This window comes from Colobus angolensis, unplaced genomic scaffold (genome assembly GCF_000951035.1).
Source record: "Colobus angolensis palliatus isolate OR3802 unplaced genomic scaffold, Cang.pa_1.0 Scaffold19, whole genome shotgun sequence".
NCBI classification, from domain to species: domain Eukaryota; kingdom Metazoa; phylum Chordata; class Mammalia; order Primates; family Cercopithecidae; genus Colobus; species Colobus angolensis.
The window spans coordinates 4,806,240-4,825,515 of NW_012115043.1; the positions used below are offsets into that span (position 1 = coordinate 4,806,240).

The window sequence follows — 19,276 nt, forward strand, 5'->3', positions numbered from 1 at the left end:
AAGACAAAGGGAGCCCTGGGTCTGGTGGTGGCCACTGAACAGTGGGGCTGGCTGTTACTGGAAGGACAAGCTGGCTATGGCCTTAGAAAGATGACGTATTAGACATTATCCATTCCCTGTTCTCGAGAAGCTGATACAGAAAAACATCTTTTATCCTTCCAGTCATAACGAGGAAAAAATAGTTTAAATAAATTTAAAAAAAGAAAAAGACCTTTTTCAAAACTTCCTGTATAATAATTGCCCATGCTGGTCTATTAATCAGGAATGCAGTTTGCTCTTCAATGAGGGAGAAGGTCAGGATCCAGTGTGACCCAATCAGTTAAACCTCGTAACTCAGAGCTGAGGCAGGAAAATAGGGTCTGGAGGTAGGGAACATAAGGCCAATTCACACTTCAGCTGTAACAGGAAATATCCTCTCCATAGGTCATTAGCCGCAAATGACTTTGTAACTTTACTTCAACCTCTCCATTTACATACAGTGTACCCAAAGTAACAAATGGAATCCTCTAGGGGGTATTTAAATTCCCAAAAACTCTGCACCGGGGCCTTTTGAGCTCTTAGGCTTGGGACTGCTCCCACATTGTGGAGGGTACTTTCATTTTCAATAAATCCCTTCGTCCCTTCCTTGCTTTGTGCATTTTGTCCAACTCTTTGTTCAAGATGCCATGAACCTGGACACCCTCCACCTTTAACAGAACCATAAGGATGGTCGAGTCCCCAAGGCAAAAGCTCAGTAGCCAGTGCCCAGAAGCATACCTAAGGGCAGGAAGATACAGTCAGATGAAATACAGCACTCAAAATATGTCTCCAATTCTAGTCCACAGGAGAAATCGTCAATTCTCCAGACTTGCTTCCCCCTTATATACAAGAACAGCTGTTTGTTACAGCTGGACCCTTCTCTCTGCCCAAATACACACAGGAGGGTCAGCAAATCTCATCACTGAGCACACATCACCTCTGGGAAAAACCCTACCCCCAGATCACTTTCCAACAACCTTCAGGGAATCCTGATTTCAGGATCAGGACTGGAAGTCAATACAGGTGCTCACTGAAGCATTTGTTTTTTGTTTTTTTGAGACAGGGTCTCACTTTGTTGCGCAGACTGGAGCGCAGTGGTGCAATCATGGCTCACTGCAGCCTCGATCTCCTGGGCACAGGAGATCCTCCCTCCCACCTCAGTTTCTCAAGTAACTGGACTACAGGCACGCACCACCATGCCTGGCTGATTTTTGTAATTTTTTGTAGAAACAGGGTTTCACCATGTTGCCCAGGTTGGTCTCATATTTCTAGGGATCAAGCGATCCACCCACCTAACCCTCCCAAAGTGCTGGGATTACAAGTGTGAGCCACTGCACCTGGTCAACATTCAACATGTTAAACTAGGGGTAGAAAACTATTAGTTAGACCATCAAATTAACAGCAGTTGGCCTAGTAAAGTCAAAAGCTACCTAGAAGTAATATCACAGAAAGAAACTTAATTAAAACCAAAGCTGATAGTGCTTGCTTCTGTCTTCTGAAAAAAGATGTGGGGTGGGGAAATAAGTCTTTGGGCTAACAATACCTGTTCACAGTGGGATCTGACTGTGCTAGAGGGCCAGAAAGCTTGCCCATAGTTTAGAAGGGCCTGCTCCTGAGCCTTGGGGTGGGCAGAAGCAGGCCTGAACAGTACGTAGAGGTGAAGCTGGAGAGCTGAATTATGTTGCAAAATAAAATGAGAAAAGCTTGTTTGGGGACTCGTTAAAAGCAGCAAGAGCAGAAGGAAAGGAGGTACCATGGCAGGGTAGCAAAGGTCATTTAAGACCAAAGACACCTAATACCATTAGATTTTAAGTTACCTGTATTGCTGTAATATAATACACCCTCCCCTCCCCAGACCTTCCAAGTCCAATCTGCTGTGCACACAAATAGCTTTGTGTATATTTTGTTCTCACTGTTGTTTAGTGGAAACCAAGGAAAAGGGGCCCAATTCCAAGTTAGTTCAAGAACAGAGCAAAAAGAAGAGAAAAAACACAGAAAGGGAAATGTGAGTCCCACAGCAGAACTGACCATGAGAATCTAAACCTCGGGGAGTGCTCTAATCTAGAAAAGGGCATGGGATAGGGAACTTGAGTGGCTCTCTGGGTTACATCCATTTATGCCTACAGCTGTGAAAATACAATGCAGATTTACTATGGAGCGTCTACTCCATGACAAGCACTATGTACTCTAGAGGCTAGGTTATGAAGACGAGATCCCTGCCCTCACAAGGCAGTCTGAAAGGTGAGTGTGTGGGTGTGTGTGTGTGTTTGGGGGGAATTGTGGGGGTGTGTGTATCACAATGTAAGCCAAACATAGGAAAGGATACTAACAAGTATAGCAACAACCTACAGGGTAGGGTAGGTCAAAATGCTAAAAGCAAGGTAGGCAAGGGGGGCTAGGGGAACATACAGAAAAACTCCCTAATTACATCTAAGATAAGGGAGGGGAAGTGAAGCTCAGAAAATGTAATCCCCACATTTAATCCTGAGAATATCAGTGTTCAGAGCAGATAGAAGAGAAACGCAAACCAGGCTTAGGGATCAGCATGTGCAAAATGGCACTGAACACTACAAGCCATTCCAAGTGGCCAAAGAGTGCATGCATCCAGGTGAGTGACGAGATGGGGCTGCAGGTAAACTGAGCTAGACCGTGAAGGGCACAGCACACCATGCTAAAGAATTAGGTTTAGAAGGCGAGTGGGGAGCTAGAGTGACTTCTGTAATTTGACTTCTATAATATTATCAGGCCTAAAAAAACTAATGTGTGCTCATTACAAAAAAATCCAACCAGTCTAGAAATGTATCAAGTAAAACTCTATGTTTCACCTTCCCTCAGATAACTACTGTTAACACTGTAGAATATATACACTTCTAGATTTCTTTGAAATACATTTACAGTGAATATAGTACGTTTTGTTTAATGAAAATGGAATTATAATACACATATTGTTCTGCAACAGCAAATTCTAAAGAAAGTGACAAGATCAGTTTTATATTTTGGAACCAAGAGTCTGGCAACTTAGAAATGGGAGAGTCAAGCCAGGGAAGTCAGCTTGAAGGCAACAAGGAAAACAAGACAAGATGAGAGTTGGAACACCACAGTAACCAGGCAATAAAGAGCGGGGACAGAAACTGAAGGGAGAGTTGGCAAGACTGGGCGATGATCTGGATATGGGGGGAGAGAGGGAGGAGTTGAGAGTGATTCCAGGTTTCTGGCTGGGCATCCAGGGGGACCTCATTTACCACATCACAAAAATGAGGACTAGATAGCTTTGGGGGTTAGGAGGATGTCGTATAATAAATAATTTGGCTGGCCTTTGTCCCTAGTTTCTGGAGGTAACCTCTAAATCTTTGGAATTTCTCGAGTAATAGGAGTATCTTTGTTATTCACAGTGGGCCCTGATAGTTTATGCCAATAAGGTGACTCAACGTGGGCCCCCAGTTTGCTTAAAAAGATGACACAGGGACAATGGACACCAGGACTCCAAGATGGCATCCGTCGTACCAGTGAAGGACAAGAAACTTCTGGAGGTCAAACTAGGGGAGCTGCCAAGCTGGATCTTGATGCAGGACTTCAGCAATGGTGGCACTATCGGAGCACTTTGAAGAGGTTACTACCGGTACTACAAGTATTACATCAACATGAAGAAGGGGAGCATCTCAGGGGTTACCATCATGCTGGCAGGCTATGGACTCTTCAGCTACTGCCTTTTCTACAAGGAGCTCAAGCACAGGTGGCTATGCAAGCACCACTGAAGAAGAGGGCATGCTCTACACTCCCCACCATGACCTTCTTGGCCCAAGCCCCTCCATAAGGAATGCAATCTCTGTCGCTGCTGAATCCTTTCATATCCTAATGGGAATTAACCTCCAAATAAAAGATGACTGGGGAAAAAAAAAAGAAAGAAAAGACACAGGATGGGGGCTGGCCATACCAGAAAGACCAATCATGTGACTACAAGGCTGGGGCTCTGAGCCATGTAATACAGTCTAACCTGCAGTGAGTAAAGGGGCTAGAGAATGAGTTCAATCACACGACCAACGATTCAACCAACCATGCCTATGTTATGAGACCCCAATAAAAACTCTGGACACTGAAGCTCAGGTGAGCTTCCCTGGTTAACAATACTCTATGCATATTGTTACACATCAATGTACTAGGAGAGTTACTGTGCCCTGATTCCATGAGGTGAGGACACCAGAAACTTTACATCTGGGACCCTCCTCGGCCTCATCCTATATGCCTCTTCTTTTGGCTGCTCCTGATTTGTACCCCTTTTGCTATAATAAAATTGTAATCAGAAATACAGTGCATTCCTGAGTTCTGTGAATTGCTCTAGCAAACTATGGAAGTGAATGAGAGGATAGTGAAAACCCTCCAATGTGCAGCCAGTTCAACAGAGGTGTATGTGGTCAGGAAACCCCTAAGACTGTAACAGTCTTATGAAGGGCAGTCTTACAGAGGACTGTGCATTTAACCTATGAGGTCTGCCTGACTCTGGGTAGTTAGCATCAGAAGTCATCACAGGTGACAAGAGGATTATTTTCTGGACAAGGTGAGTTGGAGATATACCCTGCAGGCTCTACATGTGGAGCTACTCAGTATGTGGCTGACCAGATAGGCCAGAAACTCCTAACAGAGACCTGAGGCAGGTTCACAAGTCTAAGATGATGACAAGAGCCAGGAATGCAGAGGCTATCAAAGTGCAAGTGTACATAATTTAAAAAAAAAAAAAGGTCCCTTCATCATAAATAAGGTTACAAAAAAAAAAGAAAGAAAGAAAGAAAAAAATAACAGAAGAGAAGACCCAAAAAACCCAAGACAGGCCCAGATGCCTGCTTTAGGGATACAGTCCTTCACTCCTCAAAACAGCAGAAGTCACTCACCCTTTGAGTTCCCATAGCCTGTGCTGTATCACACACCAGAGTGAGAGCATGTGTCACAATGCCTTGCAATTACATGCTCATATCCTCAATTAAGCTGGAAGTACCCCCAAACTTGAATCTAACCCAGTGTGAGGTATACAATAAACAAACAAACAAAAAAGCGTACAATACAGAAATGGATGAGAATCTGCCGTGAGAAATATTTCTGAGGTTGCTGAATTCCTGTAATATTTTTAGCTGTGTGAAATCTGCCATTATCTTTTTTCTTGTTACTAAAGTTCATAATTTGTTTTAGTATTATGAACAAGTAGACACAGGGAGGTCAGAGAACTTTAAACATCAACAAATTTTTTACTCTGGCTAGAGCAGGTTAGTTGCCCTAAGTCTCATTTACAATTTTTTGTTTTGCTTTAATGCTTGTTCCAATCCCACTGAGGAAAATGCAGTGCTGAAGCACCAAGAAGAGAAGAGTCAAGCTTATTCCCTTAGGATCAAGACGGTACTAGACACCAGCCCAGAATGCTTCAGGACATTTAGGGTTGAGCAAAGAGCAGCTTGACATCCTAGCTTCTAAAAATTGCCACAAGGGGCTGGGCATGGTGGCTCATGCCTGTAATCCCAGTACTTTGGGAGGCCGTGGCAGGTGGATCACTTGAGGTCAGGAGTTCAAGGCCAGCCTGGCCAACATGGTGAAACCGTCTCTACTAAAAATACAAAAATTAGCTGGGCGTGGTGGCGGGTGCCTGTAGTCCCAGCTACTTGAGAGCTGAGGCACAAGAATTGCTTGAACCCGGGAGGAGGTTGCAGTGAGCCAACCAGAGTGCATGCCATTGCACTCCAGCCTGGGCAACAGAGCAAGACTCTGTCAAAATAATAATAATAATAATAAATAAAATTGCCACAAGGGCCAGGCACAGTGGCACGTGCCTGTAGTCCCAGCTGCTCAGGAGGCTGAGGTGTAAGGATGGCTGGAAGCCAGGAGTTTGAGGCTGCAGTGCACTATGACTGCACCTGTGAATAGCCACTGCGCTCCAGTCTGGGCAATACAGCAAGACCCCATCTCAAAACAAACACAAATTGCCATAAGAATATTTGTTTTAATATTTAAATATCTAAAATGCATGTAAGAGATCAGTGTGACCAGGATGCAATCTAAGTATGCAGCTTTTGGGCCAAATCACCACTTATGTGCTCAGGCAAACACCTGGGTAAATGTAAAAATTATCATTTGAAACCTTCAAAGAAATGGAGTCAAGAGCTACACAAATGCAGGAGATACTAGCTTCCTTGAGTAGAAGAGCTGTCCAGAAAACTGAAGTCTACAAATTGCTGAGTTCAGCTTTCCACATCCTTGGAAGCCTCCTGAAGACTTCGTTTTTAGGTGCTTAATGCTTTCACTACCTGGTCAAAGAATCAGCTCAAAGAAGCCTTTCACAGTACAGCCAAGTCCAGCCCATTACATCTACCAGCCCATAGCAAAGGCAGAGGTGTTTCCACATATCAAACCGTAGTCCTGAAACTGATTCCTAAACACAACACTGGTTTGCATTATTATCTATGCAATAAGTTTACAAAGGATAGTTGCTTTTACAGCAACACCAAAGCTCACCAAATTCAGTTCACTAATTTCATTTCATATATACTTACTGGATTTTTGAAGGCTATTTTTATTTGCAAAATTGCAGCCTCCATCAATAATTTGTCTCCAGGACGGGCACGGTGGCTCAAGCCTGTAATCCTAGCACTTTGGGAGGCCGAGACGGGCGGATCATGAGGTCAGGAGATCGAGACCATCCTGGCTAACATGGTGAAACCCCGTCTCTACTAAAAATACAAAAAAACTAGCCGGGCGAGGTGGCGAATGCCTGTAGTCCCAGCTACTCGGGAGGCTGAGGCAGGAGAATGGCCTGAACCCGGGAGGTGGAGCTTGCAGTGAGCTGAGATCCGGCCACTGTACTCCAGCCTGGGCGACAGAGCAAGACTCCATCTCAAAAAATAATAATAATAATAATAATAATAATTTGTCTCCAATGTATAAACTATACTCTTAACAAAAAGAACCAAAATTGTGGAAGCAACCCTGAACTTGAAGTTAGAGGGTCTGGAGCCCTCTATTAACGCTGCTGGTAACTGGTCATCTGACCATGGGCAAGATTTCTCTCCTGCCTTAAATGGAAGCACACTCTTGTCCTGTATCACAAGGGACTGTTATGAGCACCTGGACAGAGAATGGGTGAGAATGTGTTTTAAAATGAGTAAATAGGTAAACACATTAAAGAGATACTTTTCTAATAGATATAGATATATATCTTTTCTTCTGACTTATCCTTGGTTAGAAAAGAATGTGATTTTGGATGATACCACATTCACTGTGAATCTTGAAAGTACACTAAAGAATACACCAATGATCAAAGTTAGAAAACAAAATCTAGGCTGGGCGCGGTGGCTCAAGCCTGTAATCCCAACACTTTGGGAGGCCGAGACAGGCGGATCACGAGGTCAGGAGATCGAGACCATCCTGGCTAACACGGTGAAACCCCGTCTCTACTAAAAAAAATACAAAAATCTAGCCGGGCGAGGTGGTGGGCGCCTGTAGTCCCAGCTACTCTGGAGGCTGAGGCAGGAGAATGGCGTGAACCCGGGAGGCGGAGCTTGCAGTGAGCTGAGATCCGGCCACTGCACTCCAGCCCGGGCGACAGAGTGAGACTCCGTCTCAAAAAAAAAAAAAAAAAGAAAACAAAATCTATTGAAAAACACTCTAAAGGATCCTAAACTTGAGTTCTTAGCTGCAGGGAAAAGGTAAGAGCAAAACCAGTATTACTGGCATTCTTAGGACTTTGGTCACTTTAGGTCAAAAATCTGCAGGGTCTGCCTGGCATTTAAAAAAGCAGATAAAAAGATTTGTCTACCAAGCTCTTCCTCTTCACTTCTCCCCACCTACTTCCTTTTCTTCCAGAGGAGAAGGGCTCTCATTTACCCACTGGTTTGCCACATCCTGCCTAAGAAGCTTCCTGGGAGCTGCCTGGGCTATTCTGAGAGGAGCTTTAACTGTTTCAGACCCTCAGACCCTAGTATATTCATGACATCCATACCCACCATAGTCATTTACAACCTAGTAACTAAACTCTAGTTGACCAGATAATATTCCCAACTTCCTTCACACCAGGCCCCATATTAAGCACTCTACCTACAACAATCCAGGCAGGAGTCGCATTTCTTGGTTGCATCTAGGGGTTCCAACCAGTCCAGCCTTCCTTAATCAGTCAAAAAGGACCAAAAAAAAGAGGACTCAAGAATAGTAACCAAGAAACTCAATGCACATTAACGTTGCATTTGATATTGATGGAAATTCAACTCAACAAAACTTCTGTCCCAGTGCTAGTTTACTGGGAATGAAAGCACTGGCTTTCATTCATTCCACTTTTACTGATCAACTAGTACATGGCAGGCCTGGGCGAGAGATGGGACATCAAGGCTGAACTCTTCATCTGTAGACGCTTATAAATGTCGCTGGTAAAGCAGAACAGATATGAACAAAGATCGCCTCATTCCTGCCAAGTGATCTGTCTCCTGAGTAGTTCATGCATAGTCTCACTGGACTGTATGTGTGTCCCTCCCAGAAGTTCCCACTTAAGACCTACCCCAGACCAGAGAGGACCGCAAACCTGTCGATGGCATACCAGTTGCTGAGCTCCCAAGGCTCCCCAAATTCATTAGCAAGATAATGTAGAATACTGGAACTTCTTTGACAAATGAGAAATTTTTTCAAGTCCTAGACTTGGACCTATTGTTACATTTTAATAATCTTCAGCAGTCTGGATACCTGCCTTTGGCTTATGTATCAAAATATGGTGATTTTAGAGCCAAAAGGCACAATTACATTATCATTTCAGATTAACTGTTAAGAGAAAAATTAACTATTTTTTCTCTCTCTCCAAATACACTTATCGACCTTCTTTTTTCTTTTTCCTAAAAGTTAAATCCTATTGCTCAAACCCACACAGAGTTAACCCCTAGGACTGCATGTCACTGTACAGAAATCTGTCAAGCCTTAGGTCCTCACCAAAGATATGTCAAGAGAAAATGTAAGGGTTAACAGGAAATTAGTTCTATGTTGGGGTCCTTTAACAATGAACAAGTATTCACTCTCACTCATTTCAAACATGCTATAGACTCTCCCCTAGTTCTAAGACAGAAGACAAGGGTAAGCAGTAGGGCAGGGCAAAAAACAAGGGCCCTGCACAGGAGAGAAGTCGACGGGTCCAGATGCAGGTCTTCACCAGCCATCTGACAACTGAGTAGGCTGCCCAGTCTCTCTGGGCCTCAACCTCTTCATATATACATACAGGAAGTTGAACTATCAAGATCTTTTCATTTTAAGGACAAGTGGCTATACTCTGAAGAGAAGGAATTAAAGGTGTTGATGGGGAAACAATGATTAACGTAATGTAATTCTTCTTTCAAAGGGTCTGTGAATTGAAAAATATACAGAAAAATAAATAAATAAATAACATAATGTAATTCTATCCTGGGCCCAGAAATAGCCTGCTTATTAGCACAGCATTCACCTTATCAGCCTAGATATATTAGCGGGGGTGGGAAGACTGGTGGGTGGGAATCACAGCCACCTACAGTGAAATTAAACTCTGTTCCCAAGTGAGTTCTACTGAAGTGTGATTTATCCAGAGAGTGTTACAGAATTTACCAGCAGCATGAAACCATGTTACCAAAATTGTGTTATTGCACAAACTTAACTTTTTCCCAAATGTGATTTGCAGAGCTGAGAATCCTGTCTGTGGCCATCTGTCCTATCCTAGTCCCCAGAGGCGTGGCGGAGGAGTGTGAGAAGCCACCAGGTGCCATGTAAATTCAGCCACCCATGTCACATATCCATCAAAGAGAGCAGCATTTGCTAGGGATAAGTATGCAGCTTGGCATGCAAATGAGGCTCCCAGATCCATCCGGCCCAAACATTCCCAGAGCCTCCCTCTGTGCCAGGCATAAGGCTAAGAGAACGCCACAGAATAGGGAAGATGTCATCACCAGTATGTGTTCCCCAAATGTTTCCTTCTTTGGGCTGGGACGGGGCTGTTGGCTGAAAAGGCAATACAAAGGACTATAGGCACTCTTAGCTGCCTGTATGGCAGGTACAAGTCCTTTAACCAGAATCAGTTTCTTCACGTGTCAAGCAGAGACAACATACATCCCACATGCCTCATGTGGCTGAGTGAAGAAATAAATGGATGTATGAACAATGAAGAGCATACAGAGCCTCCTAGGACAGATGCTACGGTTACCACCAACATTGTGACCCTCTTGTGCCAAAAAATTATAAACTGACAAGAATCACCCCTCATAAACTCAAAGCCAGGCTTCACAGGAGTTAGCAAAGCCTTGCCCTTTGGAGAGGAGTATCTTCTGCTGACTAGACAATTACATAAGTAACTGAAGTGTGACGGAATATGTACAGTGCTCCGGAGGGTGGAGCAGATGACCACTGCCTGGATGGAGTGGAGGAGAGGTCTGTGATGGATTTACAGAAGACATGACCTCCAAGTTAATCTTTGACATAAGATGAAGATTTCAATATACGTATATTGGAGGTGGAGAAGGGAATCCCCAGTAGAAGACACAGTATGAGCAGAGGCCAGGACCCACTGAGGAAGATGTCTGGATGAACCATGCGCCGATCCCCAACATCTGGCTTCAGCCACAGGAGTGTTACCTTCCAGTATGCCACCAAAAGCCAGTGACTACTCATCCCAAATTAACACCCCTCTTCAACCCCCAACACAACCCCATACCACCCACACACACAAACATCAGGAAATCCTCCTGAAACTCTTGGGAGAAGAAAGTTGGGCTTACCTGGATGGGGCCTGTCAGGCAGATGGCTGTCCTAGAGAAGCTGGGAGGAGTCTATATTGGGATGTACTGTGTGGCAGTTGTTTCCTAAGGCACCTTCTGCAGACTCCTGTTTCACTGAAAATAATTCTTCTGCTTCCTGCACATCCTAAAAAATTGCAAGCATGCCCGGTGTTGCCTCTATTCTAAGTGTTGGATAAAGAGCAGCTGAAGAGCCCTGTCACTGGAAGTTCTTTGGGAGCTGAGAATTCTCTCTCCTCACCTGACAGAAAGTAAGCAACCTGTGCTAGGGATCTAATCATGGCTGTTACCATTAGTCCTGTTAATCACAAAAAGCAGTTTACACACAGAGTATCTATGAATCCTTTCTGTTGGATAAGTGTTATTATGCCCATTTTACAGATGTGGGAACAGACTCAAGGATGTAAAAGCACTTGCACAAGACAGACATAGTAAGGCAGGGTCAGAATTCAAACTCAAAGTCTGCTGGCTACAAAGCCTTTCCACTGTGCCATACAGCCTTCAGGTTATGTTACTCAGAAGTCACAGAATTCCAAATATACTGTGTGACATAGCCAACTTCTCTTAACCTTTCTTTGGTTTTCTTTTTCTTTTGTTTTTAAGAGACAGGGTCTTGCTCTGTTGCCCAGGCTGGGGTGTAGTGGCACTACCACAGCTTGCTGCAGCCTCAACCTTCTGGGCTCAAGTAATCCTCCCGCCTCAGCTTTGTAAGTAGCTGGAACTACAGGCATGAGCCACGTCTAGCCTTAACCCTTCTTTGTAGCCCTGGATTCAAGATAAGGTTACAACGGAAGACATCCAAGATTCCTCTTAACAATAAAATGTAAAATTCTTACTATCTACTTGCTTGAAAGTATGCTGGGTGGTAGCCCATGAAACTATGTGGAGCTCATATATAAACCCTGAAAGGTAGGAAGTCATTACCATCACCCCTACTTTGAAGAGAAAAAATCTGAGGCACAGAGTTGGTAATGCAGTGACTTAACAGGTTCACAGGAAAAGAGCTCAGATCTCACACTTTTCTACACAAGGCACTGTTATTCCAAAGCACTATAGCCTAAAAATTCTGAAGCCTGAAGACTTTTAGACCCTCTGAAGAGTGGCTAGTCTCTGGAGTCAAATGAAATGCTTGTTGGGGGTAGAAACATTCAAAATAGGATTGGGAAATTGGGCTTTTCGCTGCACTGCTGGCCCCCAAAACCAGCACCACTCAGAGTAATAGCCATCTTCTTTTGATCATCCTGCATTCGAGCCTGTTGACTCCAAAACTCTCAGAAGCGTATTCCCAACTTTCTAGAAGTTAGACACCATGCCACAAAACAATACACAGAGTCCTCTGGATGCTCTGCTCCCCAACCCCGTTATGTTAGGCAGTTAGAAAAGCCAGTTGTCGGCCGGGCGCAGTGGCTCAAGCCTGTAATCCCAGCACTTTGGGAGGCCGAGACGGGCGGATCACAAGGTCAGGAGATCGAGACCATCCTGGCTAACACAGTGAAACCCCGTCTCTACTAAAAATACAAAAAACTAGCCGGGTGAGGTGGCAGGCGCCTGTAGTCCCAGCTACTCCGGAGGCTAAGGCAGAATGGCGTAAACCCGGGAGGCGGAGCTTGCAGTGAGCTGAGATCCGGCCACTGCACTCCAGCCTGGGCGACAAAGGGAGACTCCGTCTCAAACAAAAAAAAAAGAAAAGCCAGGTGTCAGAGCTCCTGGGGACCCCTTCCAGCTGTTGCCACCATCTTTTTTTTTTGTTTTTTGAGATGGAGTTTCACTCTTGTTGCCCGGGCTGGAGTGCAATGGCACAATCGATTCTCCTGCCTCAGCCTCCCAAGTAGCTGGGATTACAGGCATGGACCACCATGCCCGGCTAATGTTTTGCACTTTTAGTAGAGACAGGGTTTCTCCATGTTGGTCAGGCTGGTCTCAAATTCCGGACCTCAGGCAATCTGCCTGCCTCAGCCTCCCAAAGTGCTGGGATTACAGGCGTGAGCCACCACACCCGGCCTGTTGCCACCATCTTTAAAGTCCTTTCCACTCCTGCCCTTCAACTCTCAGAGAAGACAGGCACTTTCCTGGATATCTTGCCACCATTCCAATTTCTCCCCATTTTTAATCTCTCCGAGCATACTCATGCACATGACTTGAACATTTCTTTGAGAAGAAACCAAAACCTCAATTTCTCAGTTTTTGATAGACAACTTTTCTAAACCATGAGTCTGTTAGTTATACTGAAATCAAACATTACATTTAGGCTTCCTAAAAATATCAATCGCCCCAGCATAATGCCTCATTTTGCTCCCACTTGCCCATCCTCCAAACACACATACACTTCAGACTGTCATTTAGACACTGGAGTGTATAATTTAAATGCCTTTTAATAGCATCTACTAAAGGGACATTTGCACATGACTCCTCACTTTACTTCAGAGCTATGAAGTATGATCCACACTAAGGCTTTTACTGAATTTCAAGGCTAAATAGGAAGTTACACGGATGGCAAATACCAGCAATATAATTCAGACAGGAATTTAAAATGCATTCGACTTGTCCATAACACGACATCCTTTCCCATTTCAGCAAAAGTCTCTTTAGTTCATCTTGCAACCCAGTGCCTGGTACATATGAGTTAAACACTAAACATCAGTTTGACGACTGTTAATACATCTTATTCTTAACATACAAGTTAGAAATCTATTGTTGTAATTTTGGCCATAATCTAAATCTGTTTGACCCTAACACAAATGCCATTTGAATCAATAGCAGATAACAGGCAGCTGCTTGCATTCAAAGTATACATCCCTCTGTCATTTGAACTGTTTTGAAGTTGGTCTCCTTTGGAAGACAAATGGTTAGCAGCTGCAAGTTCAATTACAAAGCACTTGGTAGGAAGTCAGAGAAAGAACCAGAGGGAATCCAAGTGCTATTTCATACATTAAGAATGGAATTCCTTTCCAACAAACATCTTTCATTTCCTTCGGGGAAACTAATCCGGACATGCCCTTTGAACTTGGTAAAATGCAGGATTCTTTGGGAGAAAGAATCTAGTTTAAAGGCCAGGCAAAGCTGGAAGAGTAGGGGAGTCACTCCATTTCTCACATTTCCATTCTGTTCATTTTCTTAAGGGAAGAATGTGGGGCATGGGAAAATCTAACAGGCAACCAGTCCAAAAAACTGGATTAATTAGATGTCTGATGCTGAATGTTACTTCCTTTCTTTGTCCCTCATTTTCTCCTCTGTGGAATAAAAGGAGAAAAAATTAAATACAGGGGCAAAACTGAATGACCTCTAGACCAGCACTAATAGAACTTTCTGCAATGATGAAAGCATTCTAACCTGTGCTGTCCAATATAGTAGCCACTAGCCACACATGGCCACTGAGCCCTCGAAATGTGGGTAGTGCAACTTAGGAACTGATTTTTCAACTTTTAATTAATTTAAATGTAGCAATTTTGGGAAGTGAAGCTCCAGAAAGACCTCTGGCATTTTACACAGTCTTGAGAGGGCCATGTGGAAAAAGCATGCATATCACAGTAGGACAGACCTGGGTCTAAACTTAGCTCCACCACCTACTAATTGTGCAACCTTATGAAATTACTTAACTTCCCTGAGCTTCATTTTCCTTATTTGTAAAATAGAATACTATGACCTTTTTGCAGAATTTTAGTGCGAATTCAAGATAATGAATGCAAAGAGACCAGGTGGGCCTTCATAAGTGGTAGCTATTTTTCCAGTTACAGTGTCCTCTAGGGATACAAGTTCCATGTCTTCTGGCTTCATCCTAGTCTCCTTCCTGCAGTAGGATCAATTCTTATTGCCCTACAGATTAACAGAGGTGGTCCTACAGATGCATCCTTGTCTATCAAGAAAGCAACTTGTTCAGGAATTGTTCCCAGGTCCGCGGGTGGGAGCAAGCCTCCGGTAACCCAGTAACCCAAGTCCTCTGTGCCTCAGGAACCACTGATTTCCGCTCACCATTTCCGCTCACTGTGTCCCCTCCGGTTCTCACCCTCCTTCAGGAATTTATAAACTCTTCGCAGGGATTGCATATCAAGCTGATTCTTTGTGCAACGTAACCAAAACACCTGTTGGTAGTTTCTGGTACTTTCCTCACCACCTCTCCCCTTGACTTCCCCTAATAAATATGTTACACCTTCCTTTTTAATTGGAAATGCTTTAGTACTTTTTTTTTTTTAATTATTCAGTGATTTAGAACACAAGAAATAGAAATGCAGCAAGCTACCTTTATGGCTAACCCGGCATTCATTTAGTACCAAACTAAAACAAGGCAAAAAAGACTGTTTTATAGAAGGAGTACTCCAGTAAATATTAAAGTGTTGCAATCTCTAAATTAATATAATGTGTTAAGAGCTTAGCCAATGTTCCACTGTTTTTGTTTGTTTGTTTTGTTCTTTTCTGAGACAGAGTCTCACTCTATTACCCAGGCTGGAGTGCAGCAGCATGATCTCCGCTCACTGCAACCACCACCTCCCGAGTTCAAGTAGTTCTCCTGCCTCAGCCCCCCGAGTGGCTGGGACTACAGGCACACACCACCATGCCTGACTATCTACTGCTCTTTCCTTCAGTGAATGGTACCTTTCCTTGGCTCCAATGACCAAGTTTTATCAGTGGACACAAATGAGTGCCTGATTAGCAGAATAAATTTTCTATTATTAATAATTATTGGAATGTTAAACAGCTCTCTTCTGCCTGTTTTCCCACCATCCTAAAGACTCCAAGAAAGAGGAGCTGAAATACAGGCTGGCATTTTGGTAGAATTTCTATCTGGATTTGAGTAAACCATTAAACAAAAGGTTTACAGTGAGCTTGGAATTCTTGCTAACTTCTGAGGCCTCCCCTCCCTGACATAAGGACATTCTTGAGGACTGTTTACTAAAGGGTGGTATGAAAATAGCAAAGGGGACAAATAATTCTGACTTTGAGTCGACTCTCAAATGGGGTGAGGGTCTGATCTAATCTGTAAAACCTGGATATACAAATTATAATTCAATAAAGAAGGAAACAGAATTAACCTGGATTCAGACAAACCTATAAAACAATGATTAACTAATTTATCTTCTCTCCACAACTCCCCAAATTTCTAAATTTAACCCGAATCTGGAACCCATGTGGATTATGCACTCAATTTCCACTTTGTCTGAAAAGTAAATGCATTTAAGAGCATTCGAGATTCTGAACCCTTCTGGTAACAGCTAAACTCAAAATAGGTCAATTCCAGAAAGGCATCCATTTCAAGGGGACTTTCGTCTGCGGTTATTTTGAAAACCACTGCTTTTAAAACTGACATTATGAAGCTTAAAAATAGGCCCTCCTACTAAGGATCAAGGACTAAAATACCCTTTCCTCCCTGTCCCAGCCCCAACCCCACAACTTTTCTTTATTCTCTTTTCCCTCAACCACCTAAGAGAGTGGTGATATACAGGGGTAACCTTTTCCAGAGTTTCAGATAATTACTTGAAAATAATATTTTTAAGGATATTGCGTAGTTACCAAAATTTAATGTTGGGTAAACTTGGAAAACTGTCAAACCAAGTAACTTTCCCAAATGAAAACATGTACTGTATGTAATATGTACCATAGGTAAATAAGAGTAAAAGCTCAACCACCTCCTTCCACTTCAGCAGTGTGAACTCTGGCAAATTCACACCTCTCTAGGCCTCGTTTCCTTATCTCTCAAATGATAGGCCCAGGTCTAGAGAAGCTGTTAGGTCCCATCCAGCCCTAATAAGCTCTGCTTCTATAAATCTGGGCAGCTGCTTCCTTTTTTCACAGCTCCTTGTAAAGAAGAGAAAATTCCCTGGCCCAGAAGGTCCTTGAGAAACCTCATTACACTTAATAGTGTTCCCTGAGACACAAGAACTGCTACTGAGAGCAATGCAAGATGAGACAGCTATAAAATATCTAACACATTGAAACAAAGAAGTTGTTTTGCGGATGACACCAGTAAATCTACAAATGCATGTATATTCAAACAAAAAACGTTACTAGATAGAGTAAGTGGATTTAACAAAGCCGCCAGATATAACCAGTTCATACAAAACAAACCATAGTCGAGATGGAAAATACAAACTTAAAAATGTTCAATTACAACAGTATCAAAATGTTACGTATTTGAAATATTAACTCAGGACACAAGAGAATTATAGAGAAGAAACTATAATATCCTAACATGAGAAAGGAACACATGAATAAGTGGAAAGATATCCCATGAAAATTGTTGAAGTTTTCCTTAACCCTATCAAATTAAAAAATATATACGACTCTGAAAACTACTTAAGAGTGGGTTAAAAAGTTTTAGTAGAGAAAAATATCAAAAAGACCAAGGTAAACCTGAAAATACAACAGATGGATAAATGCATCACGTTTAGTAAACTCCAGTAAGATACTAGAATTCACTGTGGAGAAAAACTAACTTAGACATACACCTCATACCGAGCATATTCCACATGGGAAAAAGAGTTAACCACATAAGGGGAAGAAAAAGGCTATGAAGTCACATATTCCTGCTAGTCGTGGAGAGACGACAGATGTTAAACTGCTAACGAAAAGTATGCTATACATAATGCCCATTCAAAAAACACGCTTTTCAATATTTAAAAATGGTATTTTTCTTAATACATTACACACAATGGAACAATGTAGTAAGCACATCATTTATAAAACTTCAAAATACAAAGCATATAAAAACTACTCAGAAAGACTTAAAAATGATCAGAAAGGAAGAAAAATTTGCATGTGACTTTTCAAAATGTTCAGCCTGGAACCACAAAACCACCTCAGCCTACCTCTCCAGCTTCATTTCCTTCGACCCGAACCGACGCACCCGTCACACTCAACTACTTGCTGGCTTCTCTACACATCCCAGGTTTTCCCACTTGTGTGAAGTTGCTCATCCCGCGCACTCTTCCTGCCACGCCCCCCCCCACATCCCGTGGAATCCTAGCCATCCTTCAAGACCCAGTTCAAATGTCATCTCCTCCATGAAGGCTCTCTTCATCTCCCCTCCTGGATGCGCACACTCCCTCCTCGGGCCAAGCTCCAACAGTGCTTGCTTTGTAGCTTTTCTGTGGCACTTTTCTTACTCTGTAGCCATTGTTTCCTCCTTCTTGTGTTCCAAAAATCTCCCCCTACACTCTCATATTAGATTTTAAGATCCTTGAAGGCTGAGATAATGTTATTCATCTTTGAGTCACCTACCTGCAGCTCCCAGAATAGTGATTTACATTCAGTAAGCATTCAATAAATATGAGTTTAAACTGAATTGATGCAATTCAAAAATATAACAATTAAAAGGAAACAAACTGACCTTTAAAGGGGCCCTTATACTGCCTATTAAACTATCGAAAACCACTAAACCGAAAAAAAAAAAAAAAAGACTCATGAAGCTTGAGGAAACAGTTGAAATATACATTGTAAATTGGTTCAATCTCTTTTTGAAACATATTCTGTTAATATGTAACAACAGCGGTAGCATGGTCCACTGCCTCTCATCGGGTGGATGAATTCATCTAAAAGCAAAACAAAATAAATGGACTCAAAAACATTTACAAGCCTATCATTAGATAATAAAAATCTGGAGGCCACCTAATAATCAACAAAGTGTCATTTGCTTAGCCAGATCCTATCAGACTTTACTCTTCAGCCAATAAAAATGACAAGAATGAGGATTATGTCCACATGTAAAAATCGGGAAAAAATCAACTGATCTCAGCTATCCAAAAATGTATATAATGGAATAAACAAAGTTAAACTGGAGAATGTAATGTCTACAGGTTTTTTCTTTAGAAAGTATTCATACATTCAAAATTTTAAAGCATTGTCCTTAAGCAGGCAACTATTCAAACGGAGGGGTTCAAGGTCTTTCTACCTTGTCCATTTTTTCTTCAGCCTCCAGGTAACCTCTTCTTAACCTGACTCCCTTCCTGACATCAGAGCAGGAAGCCCCTGAGAGTTACACAGCGAAATCAGAGTCAGGATAAGCACTTTTAGCATTTGACCTTTCATGGGATTCAGAAAACACCTGCTATTTCAAAACAAAACACTATTCATCTTGGGAGGAGGAGAAGAAAACTTAGCAAACAGGTATGTAAGCCTCCAAACAGCTCTCTTGGGCTTCTGAGCAACAAGGGCACAGGACATGAAGTAAAAACACAATCAAGTTGCAGTAAGAGACCAGGACGATTTTTCCAAACGGGCAGTTTCTGGAAGTGAACAACAGAAACAAAACTGGGACCCTAAGCTTTCTTCTCAGGTTTGCCTCATTTTGTCCCTAGTCTCTGTGTTCTCTGGATTTGTTTTCTCGATGTGTCAGAAAGATTCACCACTGCTTGATTCATACTTCAGGGGGATGTGGTGGAATATCCACATAGAGAAATGCTAGCAAAAAGGTTCCAAAGAGGGAGTTAAGAAAAAAAGAGGCCGGGCGCGGTGGCTCAAGCCTGTAATCCCAGCACTTCGGGAGGCCGAGACGG

At 42.8% G+C, this 19,276-nt stretch overlaps 1 protein-coding gene and 1 pseudogene across 1 annotated transcript in view; one reads left to right on the top strand and one right to left on the bottom strand.

Annotated features, from left to right (window-relative positions):
• Positions 1-19,276, bottom strand: part of MAP2K1 (mitogen-activated protein kinase kinase 1) — a 108,693-nt gene that overhangs the window by 78,022 nt on the left and 11,395 nt on the right. The gene's annotated exons all lie outside the window — the stretch shown is intronic.
• Positions 3,507-3,773, top strand: LOC105510525 (annotated as a pseudogene).